Source organism: Tenrec ecaudatus, chromosome 12, assembly GCF_050624435.1.
Source record: "Tenrec ecaudatus isolate mTenEca1 chromosome 12, mTenEca1.hap1, whole genome shotgun sequence".
Taxonomy (NCBI): domain Eukaryota; kingdom Metazoa; phylum Chordata; class Mammalia; order Afrosoricida; family Tenrecidae; genus Tenrec; species Tenrec ecaudatus.
This window is the reverse complement of record NC_134541.1, coordinates 10,529,917-10,540,058: the sequence shown is the minus strand read 5'-3', so window position 1 is coordinate 10,540,058 and position 10,142 is coordinate 10,529,917. Positions and strand designations below refer to the sequence as shown.

The window sequence follows — 10,142 nt, the reverse complement described above, 5'->3', positions numbered from 1 at the left end:
TTGTCCGCAGCAAAGTCAACACCTCCATGAAGGAACATCTGTAGGGTGAACCATCAAAAAGGGGTGCAGTGATAAGATATGGTAGCTAGCAAAGAACTTGAGATAGTCGATCGTCACTCTCTGCGTAAAACAATTTGATATGCAGAGAGAACTTTATTTTCTCAAAAGGCCTGGAGAGCACGCTGTGTTCATCAGGGCTCTTTCACTTATTGGGGGAAAATATTTTAAATTAATTCTATATAAAAAACCAAACAACTCATTTCCATCCACTCGAATCCTGTGGGTTTCTGAGACTAACTCTTTGTAAGTCTAGCTAGCCTCACCTTTCTCCTGAGGATCAAGCTAGTCACTTTGATTGCTGACCTTGTGGTTAGCAGCCCAGTGCAGAACCAATATGACACTAGGACCCCTTACGCCAAAGGAGGTCACTTACTGCCTTCGTTAGCCACACCATAAGGGACCCTGGTGGTGTAAAGGGTTCTATATTGAGCTGCTAACTGCCAGGTCAGCAGTTTGAATCCACCACACTGCTCTTCAAGAGAAAGATGAGGCTTCCTGCTCCCATAAAGAGTTATATCCTTCAAACCCCCCAGGGACAGTTTACCCTTTTTATAGGGTCACCATGAGCCAGAACTGTCTCAACAGCAGTGAGCTCAGTCACATGGAATGCAAAGAGGAGGACTGGCTTCAGACACAAAAGGATACAGGAGCTTCACTTTGCTTTGAACTCTCATAATCAGAGTTTTAACTTTGCTTCGTGAACTGACCTTGGTTTTAGACCGACAGTCACCCCTGGAACAACCACTGTTCTGTGAGGAGAATGGGGTGGAACCATTGGCTCATGAGGGAGGCGGGCACAGTGCTGTGATGAAACCCGTCAGCAGAGAAGGCCGGGGTGTGAAGGAGATGCTCCGTCCCCGGGAAGAGACAGCTGTTCTGGATAGAACACCTAACTCAAAGCGATGGTGCTCCATCATGAGGGCAACAGGATGGGATGCAGTTGGAGACCATCTGCCCTTCATTAGAAGATGACATAAGGTAAGTGCTGATGCTTCTATCTCAATAGCAAGATTCAAGACTCCAGAGACGATGAGGTGACATTAGAACTCTGACATTTTTGGAAAGACACATCCACTAATTCAATGGACCATGCCCACGTTTGCTTTAGGAGGGTTTCTTTGGGTCAGGGTTCCTGTAAGTGGTGATTTGTGCCTGGGGGGCACGAGAAGAGAGTTTCTATCCCTGAACTCACATGCTCAGGACAAATTCTCCCAAGAGAAAGAAAAAAACAAATCATGATCTGGAACTGTTATCAGTGGCAGAGCAATATTACATGATTCATTTATTTCATAAACACATCTCACGAAAAAGGCCAAAACATGCAGAAGGTACTCGCATGAGTCACGCACATTTGCCTTGCTTCCTGAAGCTGCTGCGGATGAAACACTGAGGCATTAGTACGCTTCTATTTCTGTATCGCCCTTGGCTTTGTACCACAGGTAATGCCTTTGCAAGAAGTCTCAGTGTGTTACTCTGGTCCCCAAAGTGTAGGGGGCAGATGAGATGGAAGATATGGGGAGGACTAATGTATTAAGGGTGGGTGGGACCAAGAAGCCCTGGTCTGATTTGCAGCGGTTCAGTGATTTCTTAAAATTCTTTGCAAGCCTGACCTATTTCTAATTCCTTGAGCCTGTAGCCTGAAAGGTCATTAATCTATGCTCGGCTCATGATGCTTCGAGGCTTAAGGCTGCTATTTCTTAAATGCCAAAGGCGTGTCAGGTTGCCTTTCGAAATGTTGGTGTCTCTATTCAGGCGTGCAGTGGTTAGTAACGAGGTACACCAGCTATTTCCTTTCTCACGGAAACGTGCACCTAACCAAAGGCCCCAGTTCACGTGTGTGTGTGTGTGTGTGTGTGTGTTTGTGTTTGCGTTTGCCTATTGGATCTTCGCCATTCTACCCGCATGCGTTCTTCCTGCCAATTCAGGGACAGACTGGATGTGTTTGCTGAAGGGCTGAGGACACCAAGTGCCCTTCCTGGGAGCCAAGTCAGAGGAAAACTGGAACGTGCCAATTTACTCTTGTCCTTCCACGCTGTGCCCCTCCTTTGTTTTAGGATGAAGACTGAACTCTTTGTGATTCCTGCGATGTTTTGGGGGGAGGTAGCGCCTGGCACGTCACCAGTCTCACTTCTTCCTTGTCCCCAAACGCACCTTTGATCATGCCTTGATTTAGCTTTGGGTCTTCACGAACGCCACCCGCCTCTCTCCTCCATGGTGGAGTCCTATGGGCCCTTCAGCATTGGACCTAGAGATTCCTTATTCAGGAGGCCCCACCGGAGTCCTGCAGGGAGTAGGGACTCCTCAGCGCTCCCATAGCAACATGTGTTTGTCTCAGTAACACACATTCTCAACCCAATGGATCGACTCGCTTCACCTGGTATTGCCTTTTCCTGCTACGTCCTTCTTTCTGTTCCTCCGTCAGGGTTTCTTCTACGCCGTCTTCTTATGAATGCATTTACCTTGCACAAATCCTCATGAAGACTGCTGTTCTCTCGGACCATGGGCGGAATCCCTGCCTCTTGTTCCCCTGGACTGACCACCATGTTCTGAGCCTGTGGAGGGCTGGCCACGAGATTTGTATCCATGGTCTTCTTTCCCTCCAGAATCCTGTTGGGATTGGCTATTGGGAGGCTATTTCGAGAAGATAAAGGAGGGAGAGACAAAAGACAAAAGGGTGGTAGAGTTCATCATCTCCCCATGCTCTTGGGTCAATGTGTTTCTCTAACAACGTTGATAGGTCCTTTCAGGTGCTCTTCCTCATACGGTTGTCTCTCTTGGTCCTGCTGACCCTTCCCTTCTGGTCCTTTCAGGGCTGGTCAGGGGTGAGCAGTGGTTCCCACTGTCAGGATTCTAGGTGTACTTCTCTGTGCCTTGATGTCCTGCAGGCAGTCTCCTTCATTACACTCTCCTAGCATTACCTGATTTGAGTGTCCTATCATTTTTCTGCTGGAACTCCGGCGGATTTGGACCCTGACTTCCAGCCCCTGCTCTTGCCCTTCTATCCAGAGTTTACCCCTACTTTGGCTATCTCCACGAGGCAATCGCAATGCTACCTTCTACCGCAGTGCATCACCATATAGAAGGAGTCCAATTAATGTTGGCTAAACATGATTGTGGAGTTTTGTGCTCCCAGGAGAAGAGGGATCAGACATTGCCGATTTCAGGCAAGCATCCATTTACGCAGCATACCAAGAACGCTGAGACAGGGTGACAGTGATTCCAACGGAAAATCCCCTCTCTGTTATGGCAGCAGATAACCACGATGCATCCCAATGAAAGACTCAAGAATGGGCCCCAAAATAATAATAATACTAATAATTCACAGTTCACCGTCAAGAATTGAAAGAACATTCTTTTCCTTTGAAACCAGATCAGCGCCTGGAAGCGTTCACTCTCACACCCATCCATCTAAAACTTCTCTCCAAGGACACGGGGAAAATGCAATTTGTTTCATAATAAGCCTCGGGAGTTTACTTTAAAGACATAATTACCCAGAAGGCAATGAGAGCTGTCGACAATATCTTCTGTTTCCAGAATATTTCTATCCAAAAGAAAGGGAGGATAGGCTTTGGAATCTCACCGGAAACTCTTGGCTCATGAATTAAACAGAAATTAGAAGTTTTTGCTTATCTGTGATGTTCCCTGGATCGGACTCCACTCCCCCAATTAGCTGCTCCGAAGTGGATCACAAGTGCGGTTGGGGACCCACCTCTCTATCAGAACAGGTGTAAGGCACGCGGCAAGCTGACAACGTTGATTCCACCGTGGCGTCCTTGCTGAGGCTCCGTGCCTGTTTCCAAGGCAAACCGCTGTTAGCCATTACCCTAGCTACTGTAACTATGCATGCGCCTTGTCACGCCATGGTCACCCATGTAGCATGCTTACTGTGTCCCTTGCATTGCTGTCTTGCCTGGTACTCTCAGTAGTACCAGAAGGGGGTGCAATGGCACCCTCGGGGTACAGAGCGAAGACAGTGAGGTGCCTGTGCTTAGGAATTATGCTGACTGGTGGCCATAGTAGCTGTCCTTCGATAGCTGTGGTGGATTGCTTCCAAGACCAGTCCAGATGCTCAGTTCTCTGTATGAAACGGCACAGCATGTGCATGTGACCCACAGGCATTTCCCTGCAGACGCCAAGCAAGTAGTAATGCCCAGTGCAATGGGCACGATAGGTCAATGCCACTTCCTGCTCCCTCCTCGCCTTTGAGGGACTGTGCTGACCACTTAATTGTGGTCGACCCTCCTAAAACTTTCCCAGTAAGGATCTCTGGCTTCATAGTGTGCTTCCCACTGGATTACTCACTGCAAGGCCAGCAGTTTGAACCCACGAGCCACGCTTCGGGAGGAAGAGGAGGCTCTCTCTTCCCCTAACAATTTGCCATCTGGGAGACCCACAGGGGCAGCTCTGCCCTACCTTTTAGGGTCACCATGGGTCAGAATCGACTCGAGTAGTATTTTTGTGTAGCTGTGGAACCTGTGGGTACAGAGGGCCGCCTGTATTTCCCTTGTAGTCCAGGTTCCTCAGCACTGACTGTGCTGTCTCTCAAGTCTCCTCCATGTATGGAGGAGGAGGAAACCGAGGTAGACTCTGCACGGTCTGCCTTGGCCCCTGGCTCCACGTTTGTATTAGTTCCACTGGTTTGTACGCAAAGACCATAACCTTGGACAGGTGCCGTATTTGACACACAGATTTGACACTTCCCCTGTGTGGACTTGAAAAAGGTGAAAGGTCACTCATTCATTAGCCTCCTGGGTATCGTTAATCTGTTCTAGGTCTCTGGGCAGGACTCCACTGAACTATAACCATCTACTCTTGGTGTTACTGGCCGGTGCCTACATTTGAATGATAGCTATATTAACTCGTCTTCCTTGTAGGTGGGTAGATATTGCTCGATCCCATTGCACTGCAAGATCGCTCTTGGAATGTTCTTTTTGATGACGCATGTGACATTATTTCTCTTGAACATGTCATTCCAATCATATGATTGTCCGGTTCCAAATGGCCAAGAACAACCCATTCCAACTCATGTGTGCCCAGGGTACCAATCTCCCTGCATTCCATCTAGTTTTTGATGGCTTTCACTAGAGCCGTATTTAGTCCATTCCACATTGATCAGCGAATGAAGGTCTCAAGATCTTGGCTCCATCCGTGTCGTTAAGGTTATCTATACTTTAAAGAGGGAGCTCTTCCTCAGTATTCTTTTGATCACCTTCCAGCCAGACGGGCTCACCGTCTGGCACTATCGCTGCTATTCGTGGGGGTCTCAGAGGCTCACTTTCCAGAAGGTGGACTGCCCATGTCTTCTTGTTGGCTCTGTTCTTGCTCGGGAAGCTCTGCTGAAACCTGTCCAGTAGGAGGGACTCTGGTGGTATTTGAAATACCAGTGGGTTTTGTTCCAGCTTTAGAGCCACAGGCAAACAGTCACAGTATGGCAAACTGGCAGACCAGTGCTGACCACCACAAACATCTTCAAGATTACCCAGAGTCCCCTGAAGCCCAGATCACTCTGGTTGGGAACCACTGGTGCAGTGGATGATAGCTAGAATGTATTGGAATACAGAAAACAGAGTCCTGGTGACACGGACCCTAACATTACTGTTTCTATACTCCACGAATCCCTGTGGTTCCCCTCTAGGAACAAGGGTGAGGCAGCTTAGAGCCCATGAGATAAGTGGTGATTTTTCCTGAGAACCTGGAAGATTGCATACCTGTATGAACTTGGGTTTTAGGGGATCCATTTCTCCCTGGCTGGGCTGTCAGACGATCATAAAACCTTCTGAGTACGTGTCGCAGTTTGTCCTTGAGCAGTACAACTGGTTGACTTCTTGACTCCTAGCCTGAAGGTCGGTGGCTCAAGCACAGCCAGTAGCATCTGAAGAAAGACCCTGAGAGGTCACGAGCCTGAACGTGCTACGGGGCAGACACATTCTACACACATGGAGGCACCATGAGTTGGGGTTGATTCAATACTAACTGATTTGGGGGGACATTATTTAATCTTTACACAAACTCTATGATATAGATATGCCCAGGCCCTTCAGCAGACAAGTGTGCATCAATGGTTCTCAACCTTCCTCAGGCCACGACCCTTTCATACAGTTCCTCATGTTGTGGTGACCCCCACAGCCATAACATGATTTTTGTTGCTACTTCACCACTGTCATTTTGCTACTGTTATGAGTCGGGTGACGCCTTTGAAAGGGTCATTTGACTTCCAAAGGGGTCACGACCCACAGGTTGAGAACCGCTGGTCCAGATACAATTGGATCGCATTTTTTTCTTGTCTCCATTGTGTTATGTTCAAGACAGAAACACGATCTTTGGATCACTGGTGGCACCGTGGGTTAGGCATTAGACAGCTAACTGCAAGTTCGACACTTTCAACCCGCCAGCCTCCCCATGAGGGAAAGACGAGGCTGTACGCTCGCATAAAGATTTACAGAGTGGGAAACTGTGTGTCTGTGTTTGAGTCAGAATCAACTCAATGGCAGTGGGCGGATGAGACACTCTTCGTTTTCTTCCTTTAATTTATAATTTTTTGCGTAACATTTCCATTTCATTAAATGCACTTAAACAAACAAAAAGGAGTTGATTGAAAGAAATCTGCTTTATACTTCACTATATTCACAAATATGACAAAAATTATGTATGGATTCCTGAATGGATTGGGTTTAAAAATACAAATGGATGGATAAAAAATGAAAAAGGAGCTAGTTTTAAAGCCTGAATTTATCTCTTGCCGTCCGTGGTTATTTGAGCTTTTCCAAGGTTTGGTCCTCCCATCTGAAAATAGACACAGCATTTGTGTCACGGTTTTGTTGTGAAAATTTAATGAGGTGGTGTGTGTACCTTGTTGTTCCCTGAAACGAGGACGCACTGGAACAAGCTGGCTGCCCTTTGCGGTGACACTCACCTCAGACTCCTTCTTCAGCCGGAGCCTTGATTTGAGGAGCTGCATGAGAACCCAGGGTTACGGGGACCTGGGAAAGCAGCCCTGTCTTGTTTTCACATGGTCTGGTTTCAGAATTTCTCTCCTCGGCATGGCTGGGACAGACAAGGACTCCTGCCAGTTAATTATTGTCAGATGGGCCGGCTGCTGACCAGCTCTGTGAAAACTATTATTTTTGGCCGATGTGCCTCCCTGCTTTCCTGGTTTATAAATGACAACGCGAGACAAGGAGTCACTTCATTTCATTTCCTTGGTGTCTGTTTCACCCTCCGCTTGTTTTGGCTGGTTCGTCAGGAAGTCGCACGATCATGGCTACAGGTGGTTTACTGAGATTTCATTCTGGCTGAGGAAGGCACCTGGCTCCGAGTGTCATCAACATTTCCAGGCCGTAGCTATTTAGGGGATCCTACGTTTCCTTGGGTTTTGACTGTCTACTCTTGAGTTTTGTGGGGTGCATATTCAAAAGAAGTTCTGGGTTAAAATCTGGCTTGGGGCCTGGGATGTCCTCTGGCAGCTGACTTCTGCTCCAACCTCTTGTTGCCACCTCTACCTGACGGTCTTCCTCCCAGCTTCTCTCGGAGTCCAGGTGTGAGGTTCAATCACCCGTGTTTGGGTGGAATCAACTGGTGAGAGAAGGAGAGAGGCTTTTGAAGGGCTACCGATCAACGGGAAAGAATCCTTGGGCGGCATAAATGGTTACATGTTTGGCTGCTACCCCAAGGTTTGATAGTTCCAGTGCACAGCAAGGCACCTCTGTACTATGAAAGCTCCCAGCCATTCGCACTTCATGGAGCCCGGTTCCACTCAGAAACACATGGCTTGCCATGAGTCTCCGTGGACCTGAGATCAGCTGGTTGTTTTCACTGAGCATAATACCTTCCCACCAACACCTTAGACTCATTTTGTTTCCCGAATGACATTGGTGGCAATCCCCTCCAGTTTCACAGCACTTCCTCCCGGGTCTCCTTGTTTCATGTCCTTCCCCCCTGCCCCCTCCTGCCTCCTGAGCTTTGTTTTTGGGAAAATTCTGCCCTTTCTGGTGTCAAATGGTGGATTGATTCGAGGAGTGCATTCCTCACAGCTGTTGTTCATTCTCAATAGACATGGCTGTTGTTTGGTGCATCTATCCTTTGTCTTGCTTGGGTCCACAATCAGTGCTCAGGGAAGCACCAGTCAAGGAGCAAAAGACGCATTGCACTGGATAAATCTGCTGCACAAGACCTCATTAAAGTATTGAAAAACAAGGATATTACTTTTAGAACTCAGTTGGGGCCTGATCCAAGCCAAGGTGTTTTCAATGGCCTCAGATGCATGGGAGAGCTGGGTGTGGACGAAGGAGAAGAATTGATGCATTTGCATTGTGGTGCTGGTGAAGAATCGTGAAGCATGGATTGCTAAAAGGGAAAACAAACCTGTCTCAGAAGAACAGCCAGTATGCTTCTTCAAAGCAAGGAGGGTGAGGCTTCTTCATCTCAGGTACTTTGGGCATATTGTCAGGAGAGACCAGTCTTGGGAGAAACACATCATGCTCGGTAAAGTAGAGGGGCAATGACAGAGAGGAAGGCCCTCAACAAGATGGACTGACACAGAGGCTGCAACAATGGGTTCCGGCATAGGAACCCTTGTGAGGATGGCCCAGGACCAGGCATTGTTTTGATCTCTGCATAGGGTAGCTATGGCTCAGAACCCACTCGCTAGCACCTAACTACACCATTGTGCAGCAGAAAGGTAATACCCAGGGGTGGGTTCAGTTCTAGGCTTGAAGGGAGCCTCGGGCCATGGTCTCCACCAGGCCAGGGAGTCTGATCTTTTTCATGACTTTGAATTTGGCTTTATGTTTTCCCCACTCTATCCAGCAACTTCTATTGTGATCGTGATGCAAGTGATCGGTAGTTGCTGGGCACCATCTCGTTCTTCTGATCTCAGGGTCTAGTCGAGGCTGTGGGCTGTGGGCTCCATTAGTCCTTTAGACTAATTAGCTCCTTGAGTCTTTTATTTGATTCACACTTCTTTGTTCCAGAGGATGAGAGACCAGTGGGTGTATCTTAGATGGCCATTCCCAAGCTGTTAAGACCTCAGTCGCTACTCATCAAAGTTCTATGTAGAATGTTCTTTATAGGCTGTGCTATGCCAATTGACCTAGATGTGTTCCTGAGACTGTGGTCCCAAGCCCAGTACCTCATCCCCTGAAGAGTTTTGGTTCTGGCTAAGAAGTTTTCACACCTTTGCACCATACATGGCTCTCTTTGTCGTATACTGGGAGCCCTGGTGGCATAAGGGTTCTACAATGGGCTGCTGGCTGCAAGGTCAGTAGTTCAAAACCACCAGCCACTCCATGGGAGAAAGACAGGGCTTTCTACTCTTGTAAAGAGTTATAGTCTTGGAAACTCACAAAGGTATTTCTACCATCTCTTATAGGATCGCTGTGAGTTGGCACTGACTCAATGGCAGTGAGGACTTGTAGCTCACATAAATATATAATGCCCAACTCATCACTCTTGGGTGTGCTTCTACATCGCATCCAACATCTGTTCAGCTTGGTATATCTACCTATGATCCACTTGTGCAACTTTTCTAGCTGCTATTGCAAGACTGTGTACATAATAGTATGTACTGTTGGTGCCTTGCACTCTTGTGTGCCAGTGGTATCTTTCTTTGGGTAGCTGATTTTTTTTTCTTAATCAATTGGAGGAGTGTCAGACAGTGAAGAACATTGCCAAAAGAGGAGATGTTGTTTTGGAGAGGGACCCTGTGTATTGGGGACCCATTCATCCCTTTATGGGGTGCCTTGGTTCTCTACAGCTGCTATGGCAGAAGCACCACAAACGGATGGCTTGAACAAACAGAATTGATCCTCTCCTAGTTTAGTCAGAATTCAGAGACCCAACCCACAGGGAAGGCTTTCTCTCACGTTGTCAGCTCTGGAGGCAGGGCCTTCTGTCCTCTCAACACTTGTGGACTGTGTCCCTTGGTGATCTCCGTGTGTCTTGGCATCAGTCTTCTCCGGGATCTGGGAGCCTCATGGTCTGCTCACCTGGGCCCCTCTGATTCTCTGCTCAATTTTTTCATGACTTTTATTATGTCTCAGAACAGATGAACTCCACCTAATCCTGTACATTGTATCCTTACATCA

General features: G+C 47.7%; 1 long non-coding RNA gene across 1 annotated transcript in view; it reads left to right on the top strand.

Annotated features, from left to right (window-relative positions):
• The first annotated feature begins 711 nt into the window (after positions 1 to 711).
• The window catches only part of LOC142422344 (uncharacterized), a 189,881-nt gene continuing 180,450 nt past the window's right edge, over positions 712 to 10,142 (top strand). The window contains exon 1 of the long non-coding RNA XR_012779075.1: positions 712 to 1,038. This is a non-coding gene — a long non-coding RNA (uncharacterized LOC142422344). The remainder of the gene's footprint in view (positions 1,039 to 10,142) is intronic.